Consider the following 14,496-nt stretch of genomic DNA (forward strand, 5'->3'; position numbering starts at 1 on the left):
AAAACCTGATAAACTGTCACAGACAGAGGAGATGAAGAAGATACAAGGTCAAAATACAATGTGGTAGCCTGGACTGGATACTCAACAGAAAATAAACATTAGCAGAAAAACCAATAGAATAGGAATAGAGCCTGTAGTTACTAGTATTTTACCAATATTAATTGCTTAGTTTTGACAAATATATTGTGGTTATATATGATGTTAACATTAGGGGAAGTTGAGTGAACAATATACATGGATTCTACTTTGTTGTCAAGTGTTCCATAAATCTAAAATTATCTCATAAGTTAAAGCTTATTTAAAAATTGTTTTTAAAGTAACTAATATCATTAAACAAGTGATAAAATAAGTGCTAATACCATAACTGAAGCCACCATGCACCAAAAGCTGTGTATGTTGTTAGAGCATTTGTGCCAATACTTGGAAGGCAAAGTTTTTGAGTTTGGATTAGTGTGTGGCTCAGAGGAGATGTAAATGATATTAAATTCTATAGGACCACACAATACTTTATGATCACAAGGCATCTTAGCCTCAGTGTCCATGTCTGATAACTTTAAATCATTTTTGAACCCATGCCATGGTTAAGGAAAAAAAATCTTCCATGTTACTGGAGTTTTGGACAAGACAGAGAAGGATGAAAGAATTAAATCTTCCGTAGCGAATTCAGCTGGGACAAAGTGTAGCAGGGGTTACATAAACTTCAATAGTATCAAAGAAGTTCAGAGTTCACGTGGCCCCATAGAGATCCTCAGTTCTCATCTTAAGTAAAGTTAATAATAAAGGAAAAGTCGATGGAGAGTAAGCTGTGAATTGGTGCCCATATATAGGCCTTTTTATTGTTTGTTTTAACTATGGATCAGCAATTCCAGGATAGAATTGTATCACTGAAGGATTCTGAAATGAGAATTGTCCTGAGGGCTCCTCAGAACACAGAACCCATGGGAAAGAAAATAAGAATCATGGGGATGACTTAAGGACCCACAATTTTGCTACCAGTCTGAGTGAAATGAGCATAAGCCAGTCAAATAGAACCACGTGGTTCTCAGAAAAAATCTTGCAGTCATTCAAGACATACTAGCAAGATGACCAGAGGAACATCTGAGCCATGACACCAAAGATATCAAACACAAAGTAATTATTGTCCTTTAAAAATATGGGGGTTCTCCAGAAGCAAAGACTAACATTCTGTGAAGCAGAAACACCCACAATATTTACTGGTTGCAAGAGGCTCTTTCTTGCAATATGTAACAGCAAGAAAAAACTGTCTCTAGTGTTTTGACACTGAGAGCTGCTTTAAAGGCCACCCAAAAATACCATAGTTATGAGTCATATAGGGCCTTTTAATACATAAGGGTATGTAGTAGACACATAAGTGACGATAGCACTCTGTTTCCTTAGGAAACTTTGGGACAACAAATCCAAGACAGCCACATGAGGACAGGTGCAGAGAAAAGGGCCGGCCATACCAACACTAACGTCTCATAATATTTTCCATCTCGGGGAAGCTCCAGAAATGAGAGCAGGTAAAAGCAAAATGACTGTTCTGTAAGTTTTGGCTAAAAGGACTAGGAAATTACATCCCTAGATAGAGGCAGTCTGCCACAGAGCTGAAAAATCCAGTGGTGGAAAACATTTTAGAGAACTAAGAGTTTTGTGGAATGTCATCTAGGTTAGTAATTCATAAGGTCTCAATTATCAGTGTATTTCCAGAGACTCAAAGACAGATGCCAGCTCTTGGACTCTGCAGAATCTAAAGCTGAATTTTTCAGAATCAGGATGAATCCTGCCTTGAGGCTAGTAATTGAGGGAGCCACTAATGGAGTGAAAAAATCTCTGGGTTGATGTAGCTCCCCATAGGCCAAGCTGTGAAATCCACACAGTGATGACCCTGATGTGTCCACAGTGATATCACGCAAATACCCAGGCACTGTGAAGACTCTGGAAGACAGTCTGTAGGCTGAGTCCAGAAGAATCAAAGCGCACCAGTAAATGATTGTTCATCGTTCCATCTTCTGGGATTAAAATGTCTGAGGGTAAAGATATTTCCAAGTAACTATAAAAAAATTTCTGAAGGGAAAAATGACTTGGGATTCAGGCTTTGTTTTAATGAAAAAGAGACAAATTAGGGCACATTTGGCATAGCACATAGTGGAGTACCTACCAGTATCTCATGAGACACAAACTACAAACTACTTAAATAATTTTCATAACCTAGCTTTAAAAATGTGTTTGTTCAGTATTTGTAAATGATGGATTAATTACAAATGGCAATCTATCCAAAATCTATTATTTCTCCAGATTTGCTTTTAAGCCTCTGATGTTCTTCAAATATTGAGCAGAGATGACTTTGTTTCAGAAAATATGAACCTGGTCCCCTGCCTAAGTTCAAGAGGAAGCAGCCTGGAAGTTGAGACTTTTCAAGACAGCTTGCTAAAAGGTAATAGTTTTAGAAAAAGTTTTCTTTTTTTTTCTGCTTGATGAAACCATGCAGTTTCCTACATTTGAATTCAAAGTTCAAATGTTCAACACAATGTTTGGAGCATCCTCTTTTAAATGTGAGGAATATGGCAAGAAAATTCATGAGATATCAACCACATTCCTTAAGTAGAACCACTGAATCAATTTGACACAACAGCAAATGCTAGCTTCCAAACTTTGTTAATTATGAAAATAAGCCCTTGTTTATTTAAGCTTCTTCTTATTAAATATTGCAGAGGAAAACATCTTTGGTAGGTGAAAGATAGATTGATGCATGTAATGAACAAAGCTGTCCAAACAATTTTTAAAAGACATTTCTAATGTAAACTGAGTTTCCCAATTCTAGTTAGCCCATGGACACATATGGGATTTCATTTAATTCATGACTAATAATTTTATGGTATTTAATTTTCAGGTGCACTGAAAGTTCACCCTTCACACGCACACACAGACATCTGAGTGTATCAGGAGCATGTTATTAAGTAATCATAAAATATAATAAATCCATTCTGAATCCCTCTGAGCAAAATTTCAATTTAACTTGGCATTTTTCTCCCACCACTGGTTAATGCTATATCTGTGGACTTAGGACCACATACTGTATTAAAACTACCAAATACTTTATTGTATGGAAATAAAGAATTTCTCTTTGTAATGTCTATAATATGCTGCAGAAGACACAAAGCAGTGCTTCTATGTGATGGCTTATCATGTTTTGGTGGTAAATATATTTAGTTTCACTTATAAAAGTTTTGCTTTCACAGGAATCCAACGTAAATCCAAAGAGGTTTCTTCTGACGACCTACGGCACAATAGGGTGTCTGACTCCAGAGAGTTTTCTTCAGGAATCAATCCAAAAATAATTCATTCATAATTACCTACTTTTCAGTGATATATATCTTGTCTCACGAGCAGTTCTTTGTTCTGGGTCACTTTTTCCTGAGGAAACCTAAAAGTATCAATGAACTGTTTTTCATTAATGTTGAGGCATTAAGCCTAAAATCTGGAATGCCTGGATTTATTCAAAGATACATTCTGTCCATCAAATTCCAGCTTTCTTTTCCTATTTTCCTAGTCATTTCCCATCTCATAAATGATCTAACTTCTTGATCAAATTTTTATGCACTTTTGAGACAAAATCTCTTGCTGTATCTGCCCGAGGGAACAGAAGTCAGTCTCCATATTATAGCTTGAATAAAATAATGTTTTTTCCAGACCATATGGACAATCTCGAAATCTTAATTTCCATGTCTGACTCAACATTACCAATTTCCACAAAATCTTGCTGCCTCTCTCACTCATAACTAGACCAAATGCCAAATTAGGTTAACCTTGTTTCTCCAGGCTTGTGACAGATATTGCAGATCTCCTATTCAGAATTTCCTTCCCAGATTTCTAAATCTAAAACCCAAATCCAGTCATCCCAGATTTCTCCTCATATGCCTCACTAGTAAATCTATATAAGCCGAACAAGCAGTCACTGCAAGGCTTTATTTTACCTAATACTGATATTACCAAATATCTTCATATGTTTTCTTGTTTGATTGCTTATATTTTTCATGTTTTACTTTGCTGGCTATATTGTATATGTACCACTTAAAATACATTTCAGAAGTGTGTGATTGAACAATAAATCAAGAAATAAAGATAAAATTTGGTAAAGACAGCAAACATATTAACAGCAGAATCTGGACTAGAATATATTCTGTTCTCAATTTGATTATCTTTCCATTGAACTATATTTTTTCTTAAACCTTCAATAAGGATCCCTTTTATATTTTTAAATATTATTTTTAAATGTTAATTCCATAAGAGAAACACAATTATTATTGTGTAAAAATACTAATTATTATGAAATAAGTATTATAATATTATTCTTTTTTAAAGTTATGTGATAATAGTAATAATTATTATTATTTTAGAGACCAAGCCTCACTATGTTGCTCTGGCTTGAGTACAGTGGCTATTCACAAGCACAATTCCACTACTGATCAGCACAGGAGTTTTGATGTGCTCTATTCTCAACCTGGGCTGTTTCAGCTCTTCTTCAGCAAACTGGTGGTCCATCACTCTCAGGAGATCAACATACTGATGCCAAACTTAGGATAGACACCCGATCAGCCTAGCGCTCTACAGCCCAGAACTCTTGGTCTCAAGCGATACTCCCACCTCAACCTCCGGAGTAGCTGGGACTACAGACATGTGCCATCATGGTCAGCTGTAATAATAATTATTATTCTCTTAACATGTCTGGAAAGGCAGAATTCTAATGTAGCTGGGTGTGCATTCTGTGTAGAATCCCCTCCCCTTGAGAGTAGGCAGGACCTGCGAATATGATAGATGGTCTTTCCAGCGATTAGGTCACCTTATATGACTGAGGTGAGGGAATTTTTTAGATGTAATTAACATCGCAAATGAGTTCATTTTGTGTTAATCAAAATGAGGATTACTCTATGTGGGCCTAACTTAATCTATTGAAAGTCTATAGAACATGAACTAGACTCTTTTTGAGGAAAGAGATTCTCCTGCTGGCTTTGAAGTAAGTCGTGGGACTCTAGGATCAAACAGCAGCTTCCAGTCAGCAAGGAAGTAGAGACTTCAGTCATACAAGTACAAGGAACTGAATCCTGCCAACAACATGAATGAGCTTGGAAGATGACTCTGAGCTTCAGCCCTGCCTACAATCACCTTGATTGCAACCTTGTGATACCCTAAGCAGGGAACTCAGACCACCTGTGCCTGGACTAGGGACCCATTGTAACTGTGAAATAAGTAATGTATTTATTTATTTATTTATTTATTTATTTATTTTATTTTTTTTTTTATTTTTATTTTTATTTTTTTGAGACGGAGTCTCGCTCTGTCGCCCAGGCTAGAGTGCAGTGTCGCGATCTCGGCTCACTGCAAGCTCCACCTCCTGGGTTCACGCCATTCCCCTGCCTCAGCCTCCCGAGTAGCTGGGGCTACAGGCGCCCGCCACCACGCCCGGCTAATTTTTTTGTATTTTTAGTAGAGACGGGATTTCACCATATTAGCTAGGATGGTCTCGATCTCCTGACCTCGTGATCCACCTGCCTCGGCCTCCCAAAGTGCTGGGATTACAGGCGTGAGCCGCCGCGCCCAGCCTAAGTAATGTATTTAAGTCACTTGATCTGTGATGATTTGTTACACAACAATACAAATCGAATACAGTATTCCTTTGAAAATATTCTACGCATATTTCACCAGGCCTTATTATAGATTCTCTGGAGAAGTAGAGGAAAATATCACTCTTAATTTTTTTATCTTTTAGAAGTTGCTGTAATTGTCCACTCATTTCAAAATATCAACATTGCTGTCTCAAATTGACTTTATTATAAACTATTACTCTCACAGTTTGTTGTTAATTCATCTCAAATAGTGCTTTTAACCAATCTAGTTATTATTTGTTGTCTGCTACTCTCAAGAAGGGTGAGGGTATGGAGTTTTACCTCACATATAAGCTAAGGAGCTAGCCTTCCAAGGTTTTATAAATTCTGGCAGAGAACAAAGCCTCTTGTGTAAGAAATAATGGATTTTATTATTCATGGCATGGCAAGAAGTATGAGCTTTATGTTCACCTCAGTTACCTTTGACAGTCAAAGTTCCAAAGCAGATGCAGAACGTTCTATGTGGATAGTGGGCACACAGTAGATGTGTGCCCTAGCTGAAGAACTATCTGATATTAGATTAAGCTGTTAGAAGACTTGTTCAGCTTCTCCTCTGGAGGCAGACATTATTTTTATTATTTTTGAAGACCATAAATCTGCCTTCTGCTCTTAAGGGAGATGCTATTTCTATCTTCCAAAGCTGTTTGCTCTACAAACATTCATAAAAAAATAGTACTGAGCAAAAGCTGGAATAACTCTGTTCAAAAGAGGTACAGAAATGTGATAGAACATGGAGAATTATTTCTCATCAGCTACTAAGTTCTGTATTTGAAATTTTAATTTTTTTTATTTTACAGTGAAATTAAAATCTTCAGTTCATTTAGGGGAGCAATTGTATCTTTTGCATATATTCTTCTGCTTCTTTGAAATGCAACCCAATAATAGTAAAGCAATAAATTCATAACCTAATGTGACTATTTATATTTTAGGGGAGAATCCTTCTCTTCTTTCAATATTCCAACCTTGGCTCAAAAAGAATAGGGTACTCTTTCCTTCTCTATTGCTTCCCTCTCTGCTATCCACTAACTCTATCTGAAGAATGTCTGAATTAGTGGACACAGAATCTACTCTGCAGGGTTGGTCAGACCCAGAAGCTACAGATTTGTAGCAATCTCTAGATTCATGGCAGGGAGCAGGAGGTTTGTAGATTGAAACAAAGTTCTAAACTAGAGGTTACTAGAAAAACCAGATTGTGGTAGTTATTTGGCATTCCCTAGGGCATCAATAGAGCAGATGCTTTGGTGTCCTCTTCCTGCACATGCCAGTCCAGCAGCACGTGGGGCACATGATAATGCTTATCCTCAGAAAGCTTAGTTGAACCACCTCAGCTTCTTCCTAGGGAGCTCAGTGTCATCTCAGTGAGTGGCTTGTCTCGACATCCAATGAGTCTTGCAGGTACCCCAGTGTTTTCCCAGTGAGTTGTGCAGGAACCTGAGAGTGTAGTGCCCTGCTTACCATCCCTAGTTCATAATATAATAGTAAACTCTTGGCATGCAGTGGCATGATCTTGGCTCACTGCAACCTCTACCTGCCGAGGTCAAGCTATTCTCCTGCCTCAGCCTCCTGAGTAGCTGGGATTATAGGCACGCGCCACCATGCCCAGCTAATTTTTGTATTTTTAGTAGAGATGGTGTTTCACCATGCTGGCCAGGCTGGCCTCGAACTACTGACCTCGTGATCCACCCAGCCTGGCCTCCCAAAGTGCTGGGATTACAAGCATAAGCTACCGCACTTGGCCACAATAGTAAACTTTTAATATTCAATATACCATGAACACTGTAACATTCACCGATATTATTTCCATGTTTAAGGTGGGAGGTGGTTCTTTACATTTTTTTTTCCTTTGGGTGCTCTATCTCAAGCATACAAGTAGTACCTGTTCACTGTTTTCTACCAGTGAATGGGAGAGTTTAACAGGAAAGGGGGTTTGAAAGCACACATTAATAAGTTATTGGAAGAAGTTTGTTTTCCCATATGATTCTGTCTCCATAGAGATACTCAGCCCTGAAAAGTAAATAGAAGCTTACTCTCAGATGGCTCAACCTTAACAGTTTTCTTTCAGTAAATGAAAAAGTTTAACAAAAAAAAGGAGTTTATAAGCACACATTCAGAAGAAGTGACTGGAAGAAATTTCTTTTGTTATATGTGTCTATAGGCCTACAGAGAAATCCAGCCCTGAAAGGTAAATAGAAGCTTGCTTTCAGAACAACTTACCATGAAAAATTTTCTTTCAATAAATTGAAGGGTTTAAGATTTTGCAAGTACAATGTCCATTTTACTCAACTTATTTTTATTCTTCAGAATTTTCGTTACCCATTAGTAGTTAATTTCTTTTATTAGTTAATGTTTCTTTATATTAAACTTCCTTTATACAAATTACTGTTCTTTCTTTCTCATCACTGATACAAAGTTCTATTCTTGATAAAGGGAGAGAATGGATTTCAGGCCTATTGCTAACCATTTTTAACTTGATAAATACATAATAACCCAAAACTTCAGGGACTAAACCAGAGATCTTTGCATTGTTGCTTATATATACCCTGAAATATTTTTTAAATAAGTATTTCCAGCATAGTTTCAATTTTCAAATGTTTTTAATGAAAACTTTTGTTGCTAACTTGATATAACCATTACCTATTATAAAATTTTACGAACAAAATCTGCTTTAACTTACAGAAATATTATGCTTGGCTTTGCTGTCCTTGAAAATATATTTTTGTTCCAACTTCTTCATACACATTCTAATATATTTTAGGGTATTACTGTATTTAATTGGTCATCATATCACAGATATCTATAACAAAGTAATTATCTGGGTTTAATTATAAGTTTTATTTTATTACCTACAACCGTAAGTTTCTGGATGTTAATATTTTCTTCTAAATTTGGTATTCATTATATTTTACAAGTATATAATTGATTGAACAACTAAATATTACCAGTTTTAACAAGTTATTTTTAAACTTACATGGCAAAATCTTACCATAAATATAAATCTTAATAAAATGAATCATAATCAAGCTTTTCTTCAGATATTAGAGTGATATGAACTGTTAAAAACTGATTTATCCAATAGCTTTTATATTACATCTTAAGGAGAGAAACTAATTGTTTATAAAAGTGGCAAGAAATCTAGTTTTTCCAAGATTTTTGACACACATTAGTAGAATTCCTGAGAGGGCACTGGTTTCGGAAACAAACAGGCATTAGATGTAAAAAATAACAATAATAAAAGAAATATTAAGTGCTTATATGACATTTCTCTACACTAAATGCCTTATACACATACGTCATCTGATTTAATTTTCACAAGACTCTAATAGTTGTTATTCTTATGATGCTACAGAGGAAGAAATAAAAACAGATGGAATAAATAAATGGATCTGAAAGAGAAAAAGATTTGGGATTCAACACAATTTACTCAGAATCAAAACCTCATGTTCTTGACCATTTAACTGTCTTGCCTCACATAAGGCATTGCATTACCTACACCTGTAAAGAGAAACATTTATAGCTGAGTTTGACCTGGAGTAAGGTAAGACTAAACAAGCAATCTTAAGAAACAGTGAATTATATCTGAAAAACATAGAGGAGTTATAATTACAACATATGTTACTATATGGTCTTAAGAAAAAATGAGCCTTATCTTCAGCAATATCCATTTCATTTCATAAATATTTATCGCTTTTGATGTCTTTCCATATTCTACATATTTTGCTTAATTACTTTTTTCTGTCATTCCATCAGAATGTAAGCTTCATGAAAGCATGCATTTTTTTATTCTTATCACCCAGAGGAGTGCTCGATGGATATGTCTGCAGTGAGTAAAAGACAAACGTTTTGTCTAAATTAGCTTATGATTTTCTTTAATTTCCAGAATCAATGTTTATTGTTTTTTAAATGATTTTCACAATGTCTTCTAATTTATACCTTCTTCTCAAGGTAATAACTCTTCAATGAGAAAATAATGACTAATAGTGGATTTATTTTCCATCCTTAATTACTTTCTCCTAAAGATATAAATAGCTTTATCACAGATAAAGTTTTAATGGTACTACTTCAATTACATTCATAAAATAGTTTGGGAAGATGAGCTTTCATTGATTTTCTATAAATCATGGTTAATTATGGTTATAGAATTATATGGTTAATTATTTCAGCCATTCATAAGATCAGACACAGAGTGGCTCTAAAGTTTTCTACATTTTTTAAAAGACCTGTTTTTTAAATATATACCTTTGAATTCTCATGATTTCATATTAGGTAGTTTAACTTAATTATCCATGAAGCCAGTGATTTTAATAATTAAAAGCTTTGAATTTTTTTCTCTCAACCATAGGCAATTTAATGTCACCATATTAAAAAATTCCCCTTAAAATAAACAAAATTCAAATGCTAAAAGAAAACTTTCTGCTGTCTTTCTTTTCATTTGTTTATTTATTTATTTATTTTTGGTTCTTATCTGGAATGGCATCTAGCTTCAGCAAACTCAGAAAAGTCAGAAGCTACTAATCAGTGAGGCTTTCTGCTGATTTTAGGATGTTAATTTATTTTATATTGATAAAGATATATAAAGAATATTTGTGGCGGGGTGCGGTGGCTCACCCCTGTAATCCCAGCAGTTTGGGAGGCCATGGTGGGAGGATTACCTGAGGTCAGGAGATCGAGACCAGCCTAGCCAACATGGCGAAACCCAGTCTCTACTAAAAAATACAAAAATTAGCCAGGCGTGGTGGTGGGCACCTGTAATCCCAGCTGCATGTAAGGCTGAGGAGGAGAACTGCTTGAACTCGGGAGGTGGAGGTTACAGTGAGCTGAGATCACGCCAGTTTGGTTGACAGAGAGAGACTCCATCTCAAAAAAACAAAAACAAAACAACAACAACAACAAAAAGAATATTTTTGTATAATTTGTATATTCAGCATCTCTGTAGAAGAAAACCAAACAAAACCAGACAACAAAAAGGAAATGAAACAAAATGAGACTAAACAAATTATAATTTGAGAGTCATTAAAATTTAGTTTCAAGAGAGCTTCTATTTTTATTCCTGGTTTATGTAAAGAGTACTATGCCAAATTCACTTAAATCATGACATTAATTTGTGAAGTTGGCTAAATTCAATCAGAAAATGTTACAATTCCTCAAAGCATATAAAAAGTTGTAACAAACTGTCATATATTTATTACATCCATTACTGTCTACATCTACAATAAAATAAACTTCTTATGTTTTACAAAGTAATTATCTAGACAAAAAATATGCAGTAGCGATTATTTCTAATGTTGTCAAGTAACACGAGAAGCACTAGAATCCATAACATGAAAGTACTAATGAAGCATCTATTAATATTCATGTAGTCATTTGAGGAGAGAGCTTATAATAGAAGACTCACAGAACATTTGTAAAATACAAATGAAGTGAAATTTGGAGTATTTTGAACTTTGTCTTTCTTGTCACAAGTCAAGTGTTCATTTTTGTTGAAAAATAATCATTTGAGGGAAATTCATTTTATTCTCTTAGTTCAGTGAGTTGTAAATTCTGCTCTTTCTTGATTTCATGCAATAGGGAAGTAAAAAGAATGATGTGCACCACGAATTTTATTGAGCATAAGAAAAAGCTAAGATTTGAACCAATTCAGAGATCACATCTACCTATATTCCACTGGGTTAAGAAAGAAATGACATGTGGATTTATGGTCTTTTAAATCACTAATACGAAGCATTAGCAGAACTAACTTTAAATCTATAACCAGGATTGTGTTAAATGGGAGATATATTTTTGTCCAAGGTTAACACATGACAAAATCTAATTCCCTCAAAATGCATGATTTTATATCAAAATATATTTAAGTAGAGCCAGCCAAATGAAGGCTGGCAACAAGAAAAAGAAATAAAGCAAGGAACAAAAAAATAATCTAATCTAGCTATTTAATCCAATTTTTTTTTTAAATAGAAGAGTCAACTAAGGTCCAGTAAATTAAAGGACTTCTCAAACAGTTTATACCAATCTACATTCGATTCAATCTAGGACTCTGATTTTTTTTTTTTAGATGGAGTCTCGCTCTGTTGCCCAGGCTGGAGTCCAGTGGTATAACGTCTGCTCACTGAAACCTCCCCCGCCACCCCGGATTCAAGTAATTCTCCTGCCTCAGCGCCCCGAGTAGCAGGGACTATAGGCACGTGACACCACGCCTGGCTAATTTTTTTGTATTTTTAGTAAAGATGGGGTTTCACCATGTTAGCTAGGATGGTCTTGATCTCCTGACCTCATTATCCACCCGCCTCAGCCTTCCAAAGTGCTGGGATTACAGGCGTGAGCCACCAGGCCTGGCCTGAATTTTCAATAAGAGCTTCAATCATTTAAATAATTCTATTACATGAATTTAAAAATATTAACCTCAATATCTGAGAAATAAGAATTTAAATTTGTGTCTATCTTTGTTCAGGGGTATGCTGAAGCCACCTTTTCCTGCCTTAAAGGAACTGATTTTAAACTTTTCAGAAGTTTGCAAGACAATTTCTAAAAATAATCATTAAAAATTAAATTACACAAGTTTACAATTAAATAAGTTACATAAAAAAATAGATACTTAAACTTGTTACTTTTTAATCATGTTGCTAAATTTTGCTTTTTTTTATGGTCTTAACACTATTAGATCTTTTATATCTTGATAGTGAAAATGCAAAATGATATACAATGGCACACATCTTCCATCTCGGTATTCAATGCCATCATATTGGTAGCCAAATTGGTAGCCAAAACCTGGCCATAATGGAAGTATATTTTCATAGAAATAAACAAACACTGTAAATCAGGGTTTGATTTATTGTTTTACTAATTGCCTAGACAAAGTAAGATTTGTTTTACTAATCACCTAGACAAAGTAAGATTTGAAAAATATGATATTTCAGTTCAAACTTAAAAATGTGTCATGTTTATTGCTGCTACATTATAAATTTTTCAAAAAATGAGGATATATTCTTCCATCTTTCAAGAATTATTATCAGATTCAGACAAAAAATTGCTCAAATCATTAAAAAAGAGGTAGAGTTCTGACATGCATCCTCATCATCTCACTTTTATCTCATGATTCATGTAAAAGAAAATATCAACCAATATGAATGTTGGAAGTACACTCACTTGTCAATTATAACCACCATTAGGCTATAATTAAAAGAGTTCAGTAAAAATCAAGTAAATCATTCTGTGAGAATAAATTGGATACATATAAGTTATAATAAAGAATACTGTATGTTTTATTGTTTGTAAATTTCATGCCACACACACTTTACACCAGCGAAATTTATACTGAACTTATGTAGATATGGTTATGCATAGATTTCTTCCATTTATCTATATCTATGCCATTTACATCTATATTTAGCTTCCTATATCTTTAAAATGGGAATCAGGTAACAAATCTTTATAATCCTAAACGACCTTTAAATCCCCCCCCAAATTACTTTAGCTTTATAAAGCATATTGTTATTGTTTTCATAATGTTATACAGTGATATTTTTCTCAAAAAAAAACAAAAATTGCCACAATGCATTTCATTTCCTTTAGTAAAGACCAAGAAAATAAAAAAGGTTTCTATCTATTTCTCTCTGTCCTCTAGATTACATCCACTTCATTAATGCAAGTAATATTTACATTACTTCCTCTGTCATCTTTCTTTCACTCCTCTTTCCATTACTTCAGAATTTTTCTTCATGATAACCATAATTTTCTGTCAAAACTATAAATATGATCCTGTAAATATTCCCCATCTCCTCTTTACAATATTGTTTCTTATTAATTTAAAAGAAAACTAAATAAAGCTAACAAAAATACTTCTAACAATTTTCCATGACAGATTATTCCTGAGCTTCGCAAAATTTTCTGTTAAGAGCCAGATAATAAATATTGCAGGCTTTATAGGCCATACAATATGTTTAATATCGCAACTACTAAGCCTGCTGCTGTAGCATGAAAGCAGCCATAGACAATATATAAATCAATGAGTGTAATTTGTTAAAATACAATTTCATTTACAAAAACAAGCAGTGGAAAAGATTTGCTGTAGGGCCATGGATTGCTGACTCCAGTACTAGATCATTGTAACCTGGTTCAATAATAATTAACCATCTTCATCACCGAACAATTCTTTCCAAGTACACTAAGTACAAGAAATAATTATGCCCATTATGTCCAAATCTGTCATTCACATTTTCATTTCATTGTTCTATGCCGTATACTTTGCTTTAATCATTCCTATTACTTAATACATTTGTTCATTGCTTTTTTTTCTGCACCTGCAGCCATTCTCCTCAAGGATAAGAGATGGAAAAATGTGTAAAGTGTTTTACATGTTTCTGTCTTGAAATCTTGGTTGTTGAATAATTACTCCAGAAAAATAATTAAGAAGGGGGATTTGAAAGTGAGTTGAGGGAAAATAACAACATCTATTTGGAATATATTAGTTCTTTTCAGAAATCTTTGAGTCAGGTTTAGGTGTTCAGTAAGAAGCTACCTGATCCTAAGATCAAGAGAACTATCTTAAATACACTTGAGTATTATTGTGATGTAAATGTTAAGAAGCCCATGGGAAGCTTCAATATATAAAGAACTCAGAAGTCATCCCTTTCATTCTTAAAACAAGAAAAATATAGACAAACTCAAAGTTAATGACTTTTTTAAAATTTTTATTATTATTACACTTTAAGTTGTAGGGTACATGTGCACAATGTGCAGGTTTGTTACATATGTATCCATGTGCCATGTTGGTTTGCTGCACCCATTAACTCGTCATTTAGCATTAGTTATAACTCCTAATGCTGTCCCTCCCCCC

The 14,496-nt window shown here is 34.4% G+C and overlaps 1 non-coding gene across 1 annotated transcript; it reads right to left on the reverse strand.

Annotated features, from left to right (window-relative positions):
* Window positions 1-10,122: 10,122 nt before the first annotated feature.
* On the reverse strand, window positions 10,123-10,187 carry LOC129489024 (small nucleolar RNA SNORD59). Its single transcript, XR_008659848.1, has one exon. It is a non-coding gene; the product is annotated as a small nucleolar RNA SNORD59 (small nucleolar RNA).
* Window positions 10,188-14,496: the final 4,309 nt, after the last annotated feature.

The sequence above is a fragment of the Symphalangus syndactylus genome, chromosome 8, assembly GCF_028878055.3.
Source record: "Symphalangus syndactylus isolate Jambi chromosome 8, NHGRI_mSymSyn1-v2.1_pri, whole genome shotgun sequence".
NCBI lineage: Eukaryota > Metazoa > Chordata > Mammalia > Primates > Hylobatidae > Symphalangus > Symphalangus syndactylus.